The 18944-nt window shown below is 36.1% G+C and overlaps 1 protein-coding gene across 31 annotated transcripts in view; it reads right to left on the bottom strand.

Moving 5' to 3' along the window:
• The window catches only part of LOC105491024 (pseudopodium enriched atypical kinase 1), a 305249-nt gene that overhangs the window by 183441 nt on the left and 102864 nt on the right, over nucleotides 1-18944 (bottom strand). For 18 of the 31 annotated variants that reach the window (XR_011626306.1, XR_011626305.1, XM_011757117.2 and 15 more), the window contains one exon: nucleotides 12455-12564. The exons of the other annotated variants lie outside the window; for them this stretch is intronic. The gene's annotated coding sequence lies outside the window, so the exon portion shown is untranslated. The remainder of the gene's footprint in view (nucleotides 1-12454; nucleotides 12565-18944) is intronic. 31 annotated transcript variants of the gene reach the window in all.

Raw genomic sequence — 18944 nt, 5'->3', positions numbered from 1 at the left:
TCTCTCATTATCTGTTGGGGATTGGTTCCAGGACCCCTGTGAACACTAAAATCTGCAGATGATCAAGTCCCTTATATAAAATGCCATAGTATTTTATATAACCTGTGCACATCTTCTCGTATACTTTAAATCACCTCTGGATTACTTGCTATGTAAATAGTTGTGATACTGTATTTCTATTTGTGTTATTTTTATTACTGTACTGCTATTTTTTATTTTCAAATTTTTTAATCTGTGGTTTGTTGAATCCACAGATATGAAACCCACAGACATGCAGGGCTGACTATTAGGTTAGCGTAGAACCCATTGTGGTTTTTGCCATTACTTTTAATAATAGATTAGGGTCTCGGCAAGAATTTCAGAACATGAAAGGTACTTAGACATATAACATCATGATTTTATATATGCTGTAGGTTATTCTTACTAGCAAAGATTAGTACATATGGCACCACCCATTTTGCTCTCCTTGTAATGGCAGTTAACATGCATTTTTGCTTAGTTATGTCTCTTTTTGGTCCTGAATTTTTAAAAGTATATTAAGAAAGATGATGGAGGAAGAGTAACTAGTCAGGAAGAGTTTAAAGGACTAAGACTTTAAAGGACTCAGTAAGACATCTTAAACAATTCAAGTTCTAAACTCTCCTTTGGACATAACTATGGAAATTCTGAGAACACTTTTGTCCTTTCACTCTTATAACACTTGCATTGTTTTTCAGAAATTATTTGGTTCACCTGCATACACTATTTCCTGGATAAGGCAACTAGAAAAAGGCTGATAGTAGATGCAGGAGACTTTCCTATGCCATTCAGAATTAAAGTATATTTCTAGTTCCAGAGAAAGAATAGTTATAACCATTTAAAATCCCAGGAAATAGCTGTGTGATAAAATTTGGCATTTACATTTTGAACTGCCTAATCATTCCTTTTATAGACTGGCTGAAGGTTATTTTGTCTCTGGCATTTTCTTATGTCTCAGCTGCTTTCCTCTGTCATCCAGGGCTCAGTTTCAAGGTTGAAATACATTATGATAATCACAGTCAACCAAAGGCATCCCAATTCCAAACTCTCCATAACTTCATGCTTTTCCCATCAATTTTACTTCAGTTAAAAGGCCAGTTAAAAGAAGAATGTATGAATAAATCTGAGCTTACAAGTGCTATTGCCAACATTACCTCACAGAATAAGGCTTTTTATTAAATTTGCTATCTTTCCACTATATTATACATTAGAAAGATGGCATGTACATAAATATCTTTCGAAATTAAGTGACTGCTCTTTAGAAAGCTGAACCTTCTGAATTAAAGGTTCCATATGTTTTACCTAAATAAATTATTGCCCATAAGACTATGTCAGATATTTCTATTGCTTCATATTTCTTCAATCACTTCTCTCTTAAAGCCAATGAAGAAAAATAGCAAATGGAAACATAAATTATTTTTATTATTAAACCATAAGTAACTTCATGCATTTTTCAACTAGAGATTCAGGACAGAAACCATGACTAATAGCCAAGCCAAGTCCCAGGTCTGATGCTTACCGTATCTGACATTAAGCGTATGACAGCTTATTTGGACCTTAGCTTCTTTATGTGTAAAATGAGGGGACTGGACACAATGTTTGGTTAAACTGCCTTAAGTAATCGTCAACAACTGAAGCTTTTAAACTTCTAATGCTGACATTTCCACAAAGAACATAGAGTCCTTTTGAAAACATTACCAGAATAAAAGATCTACAGAGTGATAGTAGATAACAAAGGAAAGAGAAGTGTAATCAATCAAAAGATATAAACATTTGGGTTAATAAAATATTAGAATCATCACAAAAGCCTTCCCTTAGCTTCCTTACTAACCAGCTTTCCTTTGCCTTCTCTCAACAGTCAGTTTATTTATAAAACCTCTCCTCTTCAGGAGGTCTTATGCTAACTACCTCCTCTTGGTTTCCACTGTATACAATTTTCTCTCTATCAGGGCATTTCAACAAGACTACAAACTCGTTCCTTATTTGTGCTTGTAAGCTGGATCATATTGAGTAAATTGGATTATGCATTTGAGCTTTTGCATGTACTTCCCCCCTCTCAACAGAAGGGATACAATTTGGAAAGGGTCTGGCAAATAGTCCAAGTATTAGAAAAGAGAACCTTGCTCTCTTTGATTCTGTTCTCAAATTTTGAGTGTATAGGCTAGGGTATTTACCTGGTAAACTCTGAGGAGGAAGACTGAGTGGGAAGGAATCAATAAGACTTCTTCAACAACTCAAGTTTAAATCTTCCTTTAGACTTAACTATGGAAACTCTGAGGATACTTTTGTCCTTTATTTAGTTACAGTCTTCATAATACTTAGTGTTAGGAATATACTAGCTGCTTATTAAATGTTGAAAACAGAACAAATAAAAGGTTAAAAATTTAAGAATTAACATGGCACAATTGAGCTTTTCAGGTATACTAATAGATATTCAACAGAAAAAATATTTTAAAGGCTATTTTAATACAAGCTTTCATCTAATAAACAGTTTGAAGTACTAGAAAGAGCATAGGCATTATCAGACACATCTGTGTGACTTCATCTCTCTGAGCTTCCATGTTCTCATTTGTAAAACTGGAACCAACTTAGTTTACAGAGTTGCTATAAAGATTTAAGCTAATGGATGGAAAGCATCTATTTGTCCATGCCCATGTAGGCGTTTGAAATATATATGGCAATATTATGTGACTTATTCCTCCGTATAACTTCAGGGTTAATAGAGATAAAACCTTATCCTCCGTGCTTTACTTTCAACATACCCCTCATTTGTATTTAAGTCCCTTCTGATCACATTCCAGTTAATAAATTTCAGTTACATATGCTTCTCCAAAATGTCAGCTTCATTACAAGTTCTAATAGGAGGAAAGCTTTCCATACTTTAACAGTAGGGAAAAATCAGTTTTGATATTTCATTGCTTTTCTGAAGTCCTAGAACAGTAATAATATTTATGACACTGAGCACTGAGGTTTACGAAGCAGTAAATAGCTTTTGTGGCTGATTAAGCATCTCTGTTTCACTTCACATACTCTGGTACCATAGGCATTACCCCTTAATTAAATGCTTGCTTATGTTGCACAAGGACCTTTCTTGGTCCTGCACCTTTCAACAAATGTTACAATGAGGGAGAAGAAAAAACAAGCTAAACTACTGAGATGCTGTGGATACTAAAACTTCTGCTCAAAGCTGGGTCAACAAGATGACATCATGCAAAAATTTTACTGTATACAATACAAAATCAAAGCCAAAAAAAAAATAAAATCCAGAAAAAGCTGTACATTGGAAAGATTCCATTTGAAATGTCTGCATTTCAGGAGTAGGAGTAAAACCACAAACATCAGGTAAAAGGAGAATATTCCTTTTCCAGTGTTTGCTGCAAATAAAATAATTAGTATAAAGTCATTTTATAATTTTCTTTGATATTAATACTTCAGCACCTGAGTGGCAAAACATCAGAAAGAAACAAGTTTGTGTCATTACCAAAGATGAGTATGTCTTTTCTCATTTATGGAGGTTTTATCCCAGAGTAAGATAAAGGAAAAGTTAAAAGAGAAACCTTAGAAAACCCTGACAAATTATGCTTAGGACTTTGAAGTTCATAGAAAAGTTCGGCTGCCACCATTGCTTTTGACTCTCCTAATTGAAGCAGCAAGTAGTAAATCTGTATTCTGCACAGACAGAAGGAAGGACATATAAGGCTGCCACAAGTTTTATAATTAATGACAGATTGTGTATTTTCCAGCAAGGGGAAAAAAAAGAAAAAAACACCTTCACAGCTTCCAGAAAATCAACAATCTACATGTGGTGGTTGCAAAATGTTGAATACATTGCATTTATAAAATAAAACAGCTGATGACAGATTGAAAGTGATAGTAATATGCAAATGTAATGGTGTAAGAAAGTGAAGGAAGCGGTCACACATTACATAAATCATCACCTATTCCAGTTTCCTTCAACTATCCTCTGTCCCCACCCTTTATTTAATCCACCAAAAATGCCTAAATAGCTTTTTAGATCTGTGAGCTAAACACCAAGTAGTATTTCATAGTCTCACAACTAATTTGCCATTGCATATTTTTTATTTGCCATAAAAAACTATTAACTTGTTTTATATACAATCACCTTTATTATTTATACTAATGGAAAAGGACATAGTGGTGAGCAATGCAAAACATTCAAACAATCAAAACTTTAAATATTCAAACAGGACAATAAAAGAACATATGAGGAACTGTGGCTATTCTTCCTGGAGAAAAACTATTTAGGGAGAACATGGTAGCTGTCTTCTCATGCCTAAGTTGTCATTTCACAAACAGTGCTAAGAACCCACACTAGTGGACTAAATTTGTAAGGAGACAGGTTTCTGCTCACTACATGGAAAGCAGACAATCTCTTATGTATGGGTGGTAGAGAACATTCAGAAACCAACTGACATTGAATAGAGGTGGCTGGACTAAAACTCAGTAACTCTAAAGCCTCTTTGAACGCTTGAGCCTACGACTTTGTGATATATGTTTAAACTTATGGCCAAATCTGGATGTTTTTCAGGAGTTCATGAAATCATACAAAAGTTCGAACTAATAGCTTTAAGTCTGGGGTCCCTGAGTCACTCCTTTTACAAGTCTCTTTTGTTCCTAGCTTGGTCATAGCACTGTTTAAGCAGAACTTAAATTACTCAGAACTTTTCTGAACAAAGTAAACAACAGCTTTCTCTGCAGGTTTCATATCAAAGCACAAAAAATAAACCACAACTAAAAACCGGAGAACAAATGGCTTGGGTCGTAAAAAAGGTTTTGTGCAAAGGAACCTAGGGTGCTGACAAGAACCACATTTAAGTAGTTTGGACCCTGAAGTCCAAACGGGACAGGAGTCGAATGAGATGAGTGAAATGACCAGTTGTATACAACTGAAGGTTTCTAGAATGGCACATGCAGAAAAGCTACTTTTAGATGGGAGTTACAACCATTGTTGAAAATTAAATGCAACTATGTGTTTGTCAGCTTGCTCAACTATATAAGTTTATGCAAAAGACATGGAAAGTAAAACATATAACAAAGGAATCTGACCTAGACCTGGCTTGCGGATAGCCTGAAGAAATGTTGAGATCTGAAGGATGAAATCTAACTGATAAATGTTTCGGACAGGGGAATGCCACGTGCAAAGGTTCTGAGATGAGAGGGAACATGTTATGTTTAAAGAACTAAACAAACAAACAAAAATTCAATGAGGCTTGAGAAGTAGGTAGGTAGGAACAAACCTATGCAGGACATTTTAGGTATTAGTTTGCAGCCTAAGATCATTAGGAAACCAGAGAACATTTTTTAAACACAGGACCATAATTATCAGATCTGTAGTTTGAAAAATCACTGGATACTGGTTAAAGAATAGATTTTACAAGTTATCAAAGTAGGTGCAGACAGATTATTTAAATAGGTTATTATGATGGCAGCCTAGAACAAAGTGGTGGTAATGAAGACGGAAGTAGATGAATTCAAGAGGCATCTCCAGTATGAAAACTGCCATAGTTACTATGCAATAACAGAGGCTGGGTACAGGAATTCTTGACAGGGATAGGTTGAGAATCCAGAAGTTTTCTGAATGACCAGCTCTAAGTCTTAATTAAGGCCTAAAAGGCATTGGGAGTAGTAAGAATTTCAGGGTTGAAGGAATGTCTGGAAATAAATGAGGACATAGAAAACTAAAGGCAGGCCGGGTGTAGTGGCTCACACCTGTAATCCCAACACTTTGCAAGGCAGAGGCAGGCGGATCACTTGAGGTAAGGAGTTCGAAGTCTAGCCTGGACATGGTGAAACCCTGTCTCTACTAAAAATACAAAAATTAGGCATGCTGGCAGGTGCCTGTAATCCTAGCTACTCGGGAGGCTGAGGCAGGAGAATTGCTTGAACCCAAGAGGCGGAGGTTGCAGCAAGCCGAGATTGCACCACTGCACTCTAGCCTGGGAAATAGAGCAAGATTCCAATTCCCCCCAAAAAAAAAGAAAAAAAGAAAAAGAAAAGAAAAAAAAAGAAAACTAAAGGCAGAAGTTGTTAAATGTTTGGAATGAGATAAGGTGTGTGTCTGGTGGGGGGACTGTGTAATGGGGATAATGCCATAAGGTGGAGGTGGATAGCCAGGCAGGTTCAGATCCTGAAGGGCTTTCACAAGAGAAAAAATTCGAACTTTACGCTAGAGACTATGCAGAGCCAATATACAATTTTACTGAAGAGAGAAACAAGATTTTAAAGTGCCTTTAGAAAGACTGTCTAGTCAGTAGTGTGGAGAGGGATGAATACTAGGAATAGTGTTACTGGGTATGCAGAGTTGTATGAACAGTGTGAGAGAAATTTATGATGGTCATAATTAATGCAGGAGTAAGGGAAATAAAGAAAATGGGACCAAAAAATTTTTACAAGCTAGGAAAAACAGGGCAAGGGGAGTTAAGAGAAAATAAAGGGACTAGTACTACTCCTGGGTTTCTGTTCTGAAACTAGGTAAATAGTGAAACCTTTTGCTGATACAGAGAACACAATAAGAGAAATATATTACAGTAACAGATGACAGGTAACTATGACCAACTAAGTGACACATATTACTATATTCCATTTTTAATTATAGTTACTCATGTAATTATCCTATTCTGTACATCATTATTAAACCTGGGTTCAGAGAGTATGGAGCCAATACTGACTGATAAGAGCTTCTTTCTTTGTGTTCCAAAGACTTACGCATGGTAGGTCTTCAACAAGTATTTTATAAATAAACGAATAACAATTCTGCCAACCAAATAAATAACTGAATTGGCTAAGACTATGTGTGGGGCTACAATTACAGAAAAACCAGGTAACAACAATTTAAACACACAGGATTTTATTTTAGGCAATCAGCAGTCTGGGGCTGGGCAGACCAGGAATGGTTCAACTGCAGGTCATCAATGACATCACAAAACAAGGGTCCTTCTATCCATCTGCTGTGCATTCCTTCGAATTTGTTTTCATACTCATGATGAACCTCCAGGCATCATTTCCATATTCCTGGTGGGAAGAAGGCTGAAGGCCTAAAAATATCTCCCATAAGGTTTTGATTTTTGATTACGGAAAGAAAGCTCTTCCCAGTGGACTTGTACTTACATGTCCCTGGCCAGCACTGTGTCACAGGGCCAACCCTAGCTGAAAGATGTCTAAAGGGAGAAGGAAGGGTAGTGAGAAATGGTAGTTAGAAATGGATATTTAATGAGCCAAAATACATTTAACATGGCAGAATTTATATTTGGCTTATCAGAAGTCTTTTAAAATAAATGGAAAAACCAGAAGTAGGACAAGAATATTAAGCAAAAACAAAATAATATCTAGATTTTGGTTTCTTACCCTATTCTCTAATAAAAGGAAGGCTCTTTGGCAAAAATGGCTATTTCTAGGGCTATCGCAGGAGATACACAAGATAAATCTGGGGCACTTTGTAGTGTCAGAAAATTTTTTAAATGCTTAAATACACACACAAAATCTTGTCGATATGGGTATGTCAAAGGGGCACAGGAAACAACTGAAAGAACTTCCAATGGTTAAAGCTGAAACAATATGAGCAATAAAATAAAGTAGTACTGTATTAAAATCCAAAGTATAAAATGAGTCTTCAAGTTCATACCAATATAAATAATTGAGTAAGTAAATAAATGAGGAAGAATAAACAAATCTCCTAGGCAGAATAATCAAATACTTTATTCACTTCCTCTAGGAAGTACAGCCTAACATAGGCTGTGCATAAAGACTTCCTTTTATTTTATTTATTTTTTGTATATTTTGAGATGGCGTTTCACTCTTGTTGCCCAGGCTGGAGTGCAATGGGGCGAGCTCGGCTCACTGCAACCTCTACCTCCTGGGTTCAAGCGATTCTCCTGCCTCAGCCTCCCGAGTAGCTAGGATTACAGGCATGCGCCACCATGCCCGGCTAATGTTGTATTTTTTCTTTCTTTCTTTCCTTTTTTTTTTTTTAGTACAGACGGGATTTCTCCATGTTGGTCAGGCTGGTCTCGAACTCCTGACCTCAGATTATCTGCCCACCTCGGCCTCCCAAAGTGCTGGGATTACAGGTGTGAGCCACCGTGCCTGGCCAAGACTTCCTTTTAAAGAGTAGTATACGGAAAAGGGGAAAAGAATAACTTTACAACGGAGAAACCTGGCAAACACTACCTCAGCCAGTGATCAAGGTTAACATCAACAGTGATAAGTCATGCTGACAGTATATACCCTTGATATGATCTGATGAGAATGGTACTTTAGTTCTGTGGTCTTCCTTTCAAAAACACATATGAAAAAAATAAAAAATAAAAATCAACAACAACAACTACTATATACATATGTACAGGAAAAAACCCATGAGGCTAATCATGAGAAAAACACTGGACAAATCCCAAAAGAGGGACATTCTACAATATCCCTCACCAGTACTCCTCCAAATTGTCAAGAACATAAAAAATAAAGAATATCAGAGAAATTATCACAGATAAGAGAAGAAGAAGACCTGAAAACTAAATGTAAGTGTGGTATCCTGAATGAGATCCTGAAACAGAAAAATGATATAGGTAAAAACTAAGGAAATTTGAATAAACTATGAACTTGAGCTAATAATAATGTATCAATATCGGTTTATTCACTGTAACAAATACACCATAAAATGTAAATAAAAGGGGAAGCTATATGATAGGATATGTGTGTATTGGGGGGAGGGCATATGGAAACTCTTGTACCATCTTCTCAATTTTTCTGTAAATCTAAAACTGCTCTTAAAAACCCTGTTTAAAAAAATCCAATAGCTAACTGTAATGCCACCACAGTATTAACACTGTGAGATATATTTTATCAGTTTTGTTTTTCTTTATGTGCATGTGTATTCACATACCCAACAGGTTTAGTTTTTCTATTTTAGTCAAATGATAAACACATGTTCACCATAGAAAAATTAGAAAATAGAGACTTTTAAAACTTCTGTAATGCCATCACCCACAAATAAATGATTGCCATTTTGACATACAGCCTTCTATTTATCTATGTACTATTCCTTCGTCACCCATTTCCTAATTCTTACATAAACATACTTCAATTTTATCACAAAGTTATTTTCTCTGAAAAATTCTCTCTGGTTCCCAAAGCAGGTTAAGTCTCTCTAATAGGCACTTAACATAGCTCCCTGTACTGCTCTTTCCTAGCGCTTATAACATTTGTAATCAAATGGTCAATTGAGAAATTAATCGTTATTAATGCCTGTCTTCCCACAAAAATGTAAGCTTCATATATTATTCATCGTAGTTTCCCCACCATGGTGCCTTAAACGCAGCAAGTATTCAATGAATAATAGCTGACTAAATGCATGAATACTACATGTACACAGTGAAGTAACAATATAGCTATTGGAAACTAAATGTATCCCTATGGAAAAATGTTCAGGATAGCTTAGTGAAAAATAAGATGTGGCCGGGAGCAGTGGCTCACACGTGTAATCCCAGCACTTTGGGAGGCTGAGGCAGGCAGATAACCTGAGGCCGGGAGTTCGAGACCTGCCTGGCCGACATGGTGAAACCCCGTCTCTACTAAAAAATACAAAAATTAGCTGGGAGCGGTGGCATGCGCCTGTAGTCCCAGCTACTTAGGAGGCTGAGGCAGGAGAATTGCTTGAACTCGGGAGGTGGAGGTTGCAGTGAACTGAGATGGCACCACTGCACTCCAGCCTGGGCAACAGAGCAAGACTCTGTCTTAAATAAATAAATGAGATGCAAAACAATATGCACAGCAAATTCTCATTTTCTGTTTCAATAATAACAAAAGCTTACTATGTGCATAGAAAACAAATACAACAAAGAGTTCAAAATCGTTAGTCTGGGTGGGGAATTTCAGTAAGTTATTTCCTAGTGTACATATCCATCATGTTTCAATGTTTAGTAAGTATGCATTATTTTTATGAACGGAAAAACAAAGATAAAATATGCCTTCATTATGGAAAAATTAGAAAATAAAGGTAAATTCTTTTTTAAAAAACTAAACAACCTATTGTTATCAATCTCATTATACCAGACACAATCACAATGAATACTTCGGTATATTTCCTTTTCATTTGTACCTTGTACATTTATTTTTGTTTGACATGCTATAGGTAAATTTATATTTTGACTTTCATGTCTCATTTCATCCTGACAACTACCTTATCAGGGAGACAACCCTTGGCCACATTAGCAGCAGCACAAATGAATTGAATCATGAGTATGTGTTCCCAGAGCTGGTTAAAAACAGACAGAAGAATGGGGTCTCCTGACTCTCAGTCTTCCACTCCTCGTTAACCCTCACAGCTCAGCAACAAATTATCAAAGCTGAGATATCCTATGCACTGTAAAATGACCGAATTCAAATTGAACAGCTCTACAAGTTTAATCACTTTTATAATATTTCAAATGTTCATATAGTTAGGCAAATGTTTATTGAAGTCTTAGAAGGAAAGATATCTGTAATTATTAAAAAGAACACCAACCAGCGTAACTACTGATATACGTAACAATTTGGATAGATCTCAAGGGAATCATGTTGGGTGTAAAAAGCCAATCTAAAAGGCTATATACAAATACTGTATGATTCCATTTAAATAGCATTCTCAAAATGATGACATTTCAGAAATGGAGAGCAGATTAATGGTTGCCAGGGACCAGGAATTGGCAGGCGGAGGGAAGACTGACGGTAACTATAAAGGGGTTGCATAAGGGAGATCTTTGTAGGTATGGAACAGTTCTGTATCTTGACTATTTTGATAGTTAGACAAATCTACACAGGTAACAAAATTGCATGCATGCATGCATACACACACACACAAATGTATATAAACTAGTGAAATCTGAATAAGGTTTATGCATTATACCATTGTCAATTTTATGGTTTTGCTATTATAATATTGTTTTGCAAGATGTTATGATTGGGGGTAACTGGTGAAGAGTAGACAGGAGATCTCTGTATTATATTGGCAACTTCCTGTGAATATTTAACTTAAAAGTTTTCAAATGGGCAAAAAGGATAAATGACACAAAAATCTCATAATTAATCCTTGCCAGAAACCCCTTACATTAGGGTTTCATAAATGTTCGATACACACAGTAATAAATGTATGGGAAGAAAAATTATACTACAGGGGAGAATTTCTAACATAGCTGTCCAACGACAGAGTGGGATCTCAGGCAGGCAGTGAGCTTCTCACTGGAGGTATGTGAACAGAGAGAATGATTTTCTGAAGAGGGATATGGTAAGAATGACTCATTAATTTATAAGTGGGATGAAATACCTATTCTAATTCTCCTTTATTAATTTAGCAAACATGTGGCATAAGTAACACAAAACCCACTCACTCCCTTCCTAGCTTGCAATCATGCCAGATGCTAACAGATGACACCCCTCCTTACCAAATGTCCCCTACAATCCTCCTAATCCTCAACAGGTGTTTCAGGTAGCTACTACAGTCAGAGTTAGTATTTGCTTTCCTGAACCACGAACCACCTAACAATGTGGTCATTGTTCTACAAACTCTCTGAAGATGGCAAAAATATAAAATGCTAATTCAAAAGTAAAGCTTTGCCACACCTTGCACTAGAACCAAGAAGACAACCTAACAGGATCCAAAGAAGACTGCCTCCAGCTGTAACAATATTCATAATCATTATGATATAATACTTTGAAATTTAGTGATTACTCTGATCTAATGTCCTACTAGCACTTACCTTTTAAACTATTCTTACAGAAAAGGTGGAGAAATTATTCTGGTCTATAACAGGTGAAATTCTGGCAAATGGAAGGTAAGAAATAATTTGCCCCAAATGTAGTTTAAAAAATGAAAAAAAGCATGACCAAGCAGCACTTACAAAACTCAAGGCTTTAAATCTTTTGAGTGATCTACAAACACCTTTTTTTAAAAAGGAGCAGAATTGTTGAAGAAAATCTCAAATATAAGGAAAAATAAGTGTATATTGATTATACTCATTATCTCTGAAGTAACCAAAGAGTTAATCACTGATTTTTGAAAGTTCTTAAACAAAAGAAAGTAAAGTAAACCAAAACTGATTGTAACTGCCAGACAGGAAATTTTTGTTGGATGCAGAGAAGATTCTAAGAGTGGCTTGTGATAATAATGGAAAAGGGCACTTTGGCTAATAGACAGACCTAGAACACTGAGATAAAAGGTTCTTTGAAGTGTTTTACTTTTTGATAGGTTTTAAGGAATAAGAACACCAACCACTTCAACTAGCCAATATATAAAATAAAAATATTGAATGTGGACCACTGTTTTCTAATTTTGTGCACCATCAATCCCTCTTAAGTAGTTCTACCCTACAAGGCTATCTGTTCTAATGTTATAGACCTTCTAATACCAAATTTATAGACTAACCCATTTAAAGCAGAGCAAACTCACCGCTGTTTCTGGCAGTATCACTATGGATGATCTTTTACTCGTTATTTGTTTACTTTCTTCATTTGCAAAGTGGGAAGCTGCTCCCAATGAAAAATTCGTTAAAAGGTCAACTACAAAGCAGAACCAACATGAGATTTTATTATAAATAACAAAATGCCTTCTTTGTAACAAAGATATTCTTGTGCTTTAAAATTTACTTTTGTTTTTCTCTTGGTAATCATCATTGAAATTGCTAATACACGATGTAAAAGTAAAGAGCTTCTGAAAGACTCTCCTAGGCAAAACTGGCTGCTTCCTTCAGTCACCTAGGATTTTTGGCCTTGTGACCTTAGTTTCTCTTTATTGCCCAGTGTCACTGTTACCTGACCTCCTTAGTCCCTCTTTACTCCCTAGTGTCACTCCTACCAATAGAAATCACTTGGTACAGAATTCAATGATAAAATGTCTATCCCCACCATACTGTAATTATTTGCATATATAGCTGTCTCCCCCGCTGACCTGCTCAAAAGTAAAACACTCTATCTCATATATTTTATATCTCTAGTGCTGATCATGATGCTTACAAATAGTAGACCCTGGGGAAATGTTTATTAAAACATTGAGTAATGACTACCAAATTCTCTAAGGAGAAACAATTCCACTGTTTACTAGAATCTTATTTCCAAGGTTTTCTAGACAAAATAAAATAGATTATCAACACCAACAATTTGTGCTTTGCCTTGGTAGTTCATTGTTTTTCATATCTGGGAGTTGAATGACCTTATCTAGACCAGCTAATTGAGCCTCACATTTCTCTGTGCTAAAGTTTAAGACTTTAGAGACAGACAATGAGACCCTCAGGGCAGGAAACATCTCTTATTTATCTCTGTATTCCTAATTCCTGGTTATGGAATATGTGCTTAATAAAAGTTTGCTGAGTGAATGCATTATTAAATTGATCCACATTGCTGGGTGTGATGGCTCACACCTGTAATCCCAGTACTTTGGGAGGCTGAGGCGGGCAGATCACTTGAGGCCAGTAGTTCCGAGACCAGTATGGCCCACATGGTGAAAACCCCCATCTCTACTAAAAATACAAAACATTAGCTGGGCATAGTGGTGGGTGCCTGTCATCCCAGCTACTCAGGAGGCTAAGGCACAAGAATCACTTGAATCCAGAAGGCGGAGGCTGCAGTGAGCTGAGATCACACCACTGGATGACAAAGTGAGACTCTGTCTCAAACGAAAAAACAAAATAATGTTTTATTTTGTTTTGTTTTGTTTTGAGACAGAGTCTTTGCTCTGCCACCCAGGCTGGAGTGCGGTGGCGTGATCTCGGTTCACTGCAAGCTCCGCCTCCTGGGTTCATGCCATTCTCCTGCCTCAGCCTCCCGAGTAGCTGGGACTACAGGCGCCCGCTACCACGCCCGGCTAATTTTTTGTATTTTTAGTAGAGACGGGGTTTCACCGTGTTAGCCAGGATGGTCTCAATCTCCTGACCTTGTGATCCGCCCGTCTCGGCCTCCCAAAGTGCTGGGATTACAGGCGTGAGCCACCGCGCCCAGCCAAAATAATGTTTTTATACCAGCTAAAAACAATGTATTAGGCTGTTCTCACATTGCTATAAAGAAATACCTGAGACTGGGTAATTTATAAAGCAAAGAGGTATAACTGGCTCACAGTGCTGCAGGCTACACAGGAAGCACAGCAGCATCTGGTTCTGGGAAGGCCTCAGGAAGCTTACAATCATGGCAGAAGGCAAAGGGTGAGCAGGCATCACACATGGCAAAAGCAGGAGCAAGAAGGGATAGGAGGTGCCACATACTTTTAAACGACCAGATCTTGCAAGAACTCTCTCACTATTGTGAAGACAGTACCAAGAGGATGGTACTAAACCGTTCATGAGAAATTTGCCCCCATGATCCAATCACCTCCCGCCAGGCCCCACATCCAACACTGATGATTACAATTCAATGTGAGATTTGGATGGGGACACAGATTCAAACCATAACAAACAACCTCTAATATCAGACCCACAATCCATGTAAAAAAAAAATCTAGACATATTTATCTCACTAGTGTTTATACAGTAATTTGAAGCAAACAGTGATATATAAAATTGAATTCAGTTCTTAGGTCCCAAGTAGAGTGAAATCTAAAGATAATGTGGAAAAGAAACAAAAACAAAAAAACAGCTAGAATACATTCTCTCAAAACCCTTCCCTCGGCTGGGTGTGGTGGCTCATGCCTGCAATCTCAACAATTTGGGAGGCCACGGTGGGAGAATTGCTGAGACTGGGAGTTTGGGACCAGTTTGGGCAATATAGGGAGCCCTGTCTCTACAAAAAATAAATTAGCCAAGTGTGGTGGCACACATCTGTATTCCCAGCTATTCAGGAGGCTGAGGCGGGAGGACAGCTTGAGCCTGAGTGGTAGGCTACAGTGAGCTTTGATCTTGCCACTGCAAGATCTTGCCTGTGTGACAGAGCAAGATTCCATCTCAACAAATAAATAAATAAATAAATAAAATAAAATAATTAATAAAACACTTTTTCCTTGGTGTGACCATGGCAAATAGGTGGAACTCAGCTGTCAAGGGCTTTTATATAGAGAGGGTAAATTAGCAGTTATGGGGCCACTGAAAAGCCAGAAGCGGTTCATCTCCTTGTAAAGTTTCCATTTTCTTGGTACTTGAAAGTTTCCAAGAGGAAGTGCTACCTTTCTATTTTGGAACTGATCTTAAAAAAGATGTTTGTGAAGTCTTTGGATTTAGTTTCTCTCAATAATATACAAACCAAATTTCTCAGCTGATATATTTAATGATGATTTTCTAACTGGGATCTGAAAATCCACCTGCGCCATACCCACGCTTTCTTATGCCTCTCCCTCTTAGTGACTAAGATTCTTTGATATGAATTTAGGTCATCCTGAAATATAATAAATTTTGGTTACCTTATGTAAAGTTAAAGTTGGAGAATGGATTAAGATTTTAAAATAGCTACACATATAAGGTGATCATATAACAGAGAACTAGTACAAATTAAAAAAAAAAAACATAACCGTAGACTAATCTAACTTCTGTGATTTAGAATCCAGCACCATATAGTTTGAATTTGTTTACTAAATGTTCTAAATTGTAAGAGAAATCTGATCTCAAATAATCTCCATAGACTATAAGCAGTTAAGTCTCCCCACTTGCTAAGCCATTTTAGCCATCTATCTTGAACAATTAACTTCTCCCTCCTGCTACTCCCTTCCCCCAACACACAGATTCTTCTTGGGATTTTAAAGAATGACATAATGAACTTTCATATTAGTGGTCTATTAACTTTGATAAAGGAGACGCTCAAAAACATAACGAACACTTTCAACTACCAACTTGTGATGACAAACCATAATACTCGGTCTTGATAATCTTTCAAATAGATAAGTAAAGCCAGAAATTTTAAATTAGGAGAAATAAAAGAAAGGACACAAAATATCTCCAAAGAAACAGAAATGCCAAAATCATTTTAAAACATTCGTTAGAATGAGAACACACATTTCCTACCGTCATAAACGTAACAAAGCTAAAAAGCTCTCTTCCGAGACTCCCTCTCCTTATTTCAATCTGTACTTTCCATCTGATGACAGCATTTTCTGGATACAAGGAGTATTTCCCTCATCACAGAAACTGCCTGACTTGTAATCTAAGAGAAACAAAAATAATTCTTAGCTCTTGGATCTAATATCCTAGCAGTGTTGGAAAAACAATTCCCTAAGATGTTAAGATGGTTCTGAAACTGATTGTCTCTCATTTTCCACCCAATACAGAATTAATTAGGGTCTATATTCTTGATACTGTTCTATTTAGGAAACAGCTTGACATGTGGGACATATTAACAACAACAACAAAAATACTGGTGACAAAGAACTCGTGCTATAGGCAGGCAGACAGAAGAAAACCTGTCTCATGTACCATATTTAAAATCTTCAGAAATTAAGTTCAGCAAGGCAAAATAATCCCAAAAGGGCCCACTATTATTTGCCTCAAGTAAACATTCAACAACAAACCACATCCAAAAATACTTAGCAGCCTATGATGCTTGACTATCATTTAAAGCAAGCCTTTAGAATATGTAAAGAAAATCCAAACATTTCTGATACTTATCTGCTTTCCAAAGTAACTAATAATACCACTGGATAAACTACACTTTGAAAAGACCATAAATGAGTAACCCGGATTTTAGAAGTAAGAAAATATTCAAAGTTTTCATACTAAAAAGTATTCCCAGATGATTGTCAACATGATGTTAATTAGTATATTAATGTTTTAATAACTACAAAATCAAAGATTTGGATGTTAGGTTGAGTTTGTCTCTGCACTCATCAGATTGTGGTTCTAAATAAAGTAAATCACTGTTGGGGCAAGGGTATGTTTAAACTGGAATCAGCCAGTTACATAAAGAAATAACCCAATGAATCATTGTAAATTCCTATGCCAATAAGATAAAAACTCAAACTTGGCACTAATGTATTCTAAACATTTGTCTGTATTTCTTTAACACTCATATTTCATGTAAATAAGAAGCAGATAATTGTGAAGCAAGTTCTCTTTTATAACATATATAAATATATATGAGAAAAGATCAATATTAAGCATTAATGGAACATTATATCAACAATAATAAAATATACTAAGACCTAATCTTCCTTTCTAACAGAAAAGAAGAACTAGGTATAGATCATTGTTTTGTTTTTTTTAAATGTGAACCCTGAAAAACTAAAACACTAAACCAAATGTAAAAAAAAAAAAAAAAAAAAAAAAAACCATAACCATGCTAGATTTTCCTTTTGATATAATTAGAATCATTACAAAGACTGTATAAGGGGGAAAAATGCAATGTTATTGCAATAGCCAAAGATAAAGTGGTGAAAATTAAGGAAGATACTCACATTTTGAAGATTTAAGAATTAATTGACAAGCCACATTATGGAAGAAGAAGGAAAAAAAGAAAAACACCTTGGTCAAAGCACGCTGAAATGGCAACAGTGCATACTGACTTCAAGGATGCCTCAAATATCACAAATAACTGCAGTAGCTCAACTCCCTCACAGCTTCTTGACAACCACTACTCTGAAGCCCCAATGGAGACTACTCTGATCTGATAATGGAACCTTCACTCTCCAATGGCAAAAGATCATTTTACAGTATACCACATGTATTTTAATCCACTGATTGGCTCATTAGTACATAAACGTTTTTAAAAGCTTTCCTGATATGATCCTCAATTTGCTCTTCAATAAAAAAGAAAGTATATCTACCTTATAGAGTTATGAGGATTAGACAAGGTATACAAAGCTTCTAGCACAAGGATCTTGCAGGATATTCTGGCACAAGTACTTATTTTGAATGTACCACAAAACTGTGTAATAAGCATTTTTTGAAAGAATGGAAAAAAGCAAGGCCTTGACTGAAGATCAGACGCCATGCAGACCAAATTTAGTAACTGACATTCTTTTCATTCACCATTAAAAGTGCTCTTTATATAAATTACCTTAAACTATAACAAAATTATCAAAGGTTCTATTCGATAAAGAAGACAAACAAAATATAAAGGAAAGAAAACAGAAAGAAGTAATACTTATTGGCTGCTTACCATATACTAGGCATAATGCTAGAGGAACATTATAAGAAATCCATAATGTAGTTTTATTGGTGAGGAAACTGAGGCTGTCACAGCTATTCATGCAACTATTACATGACAATGTTGGGATTCAACCTGGTCTGTGTGAAGGCAAAGTCTAGTTTGTTTCCACAGTGCCACACGCAATTCACAGAAAAGTAATGGAAAAATTCAAAAAACATAAGCATTATAAACCAGATAGTTGTTTTTGGAGCAAAGGAATTATTTTCACTGAAACATTCAGGAAGCAACAACAAACACATCCATCCTGGATCATTAAAAAACTGAACTGAAAATCTACATGCCAATTAAAAACATGCCAACATTCACATGCCAAAGAAAAACAAGTCAAACATAGTAAAACATTTATCCACCACATAAATTGCTTAGTAGGCATAGAAAGATACATAAGGTATAGAAAGCTTTAGATTTAGTTCAAGTATTACATTTCTTTAGAATCTACAGTCTAAGATGATATATAATTTCTCTATTTTCATGAAAATGAAACAAAGCACATTTATTTTTAATTAATGGGCTAAGATACAACCAACAGGCCATGAAGTAATTTTGTTGTTTATAGAACAAGTCCCACTACAAATTTGCAATTTACTTGTAAAGCATGATTTGGAACCAAAATGCAGAGCAAAACAAAATTTCATCTTGTCCTCTCCTCATATCACCTGGAGAGGTTCTTCTGAGAGTAAAAAGCCAGAATCTCTATTTTCTAACTAATATTACAGGATTCAACCTTGCCAGTGAAAGCAAGGATTACTATTCCTGACTAACAGAACACTCAAGTTAGGCTTCCAGATAATGAAGGGTTTTGTTTTGTTGATTTGTTGTTT

Source organism: Macaca nemestrina, chromosome 7, assembly GCF_043159975.1.
Source record: "Macaca nemestrina isolate mMacNem1 chromosome 7, mMacNem.hap1, whole genome shotgun sequence".
NCBI lineage: Eukaryota > Metazoa > Chordata > Mammalia > Primates > Cercopithecidae > Macaca > Macaca nemestrina.
This window is presented reverse-complemented; position numbering and strand designations above follow the sequence as displayed.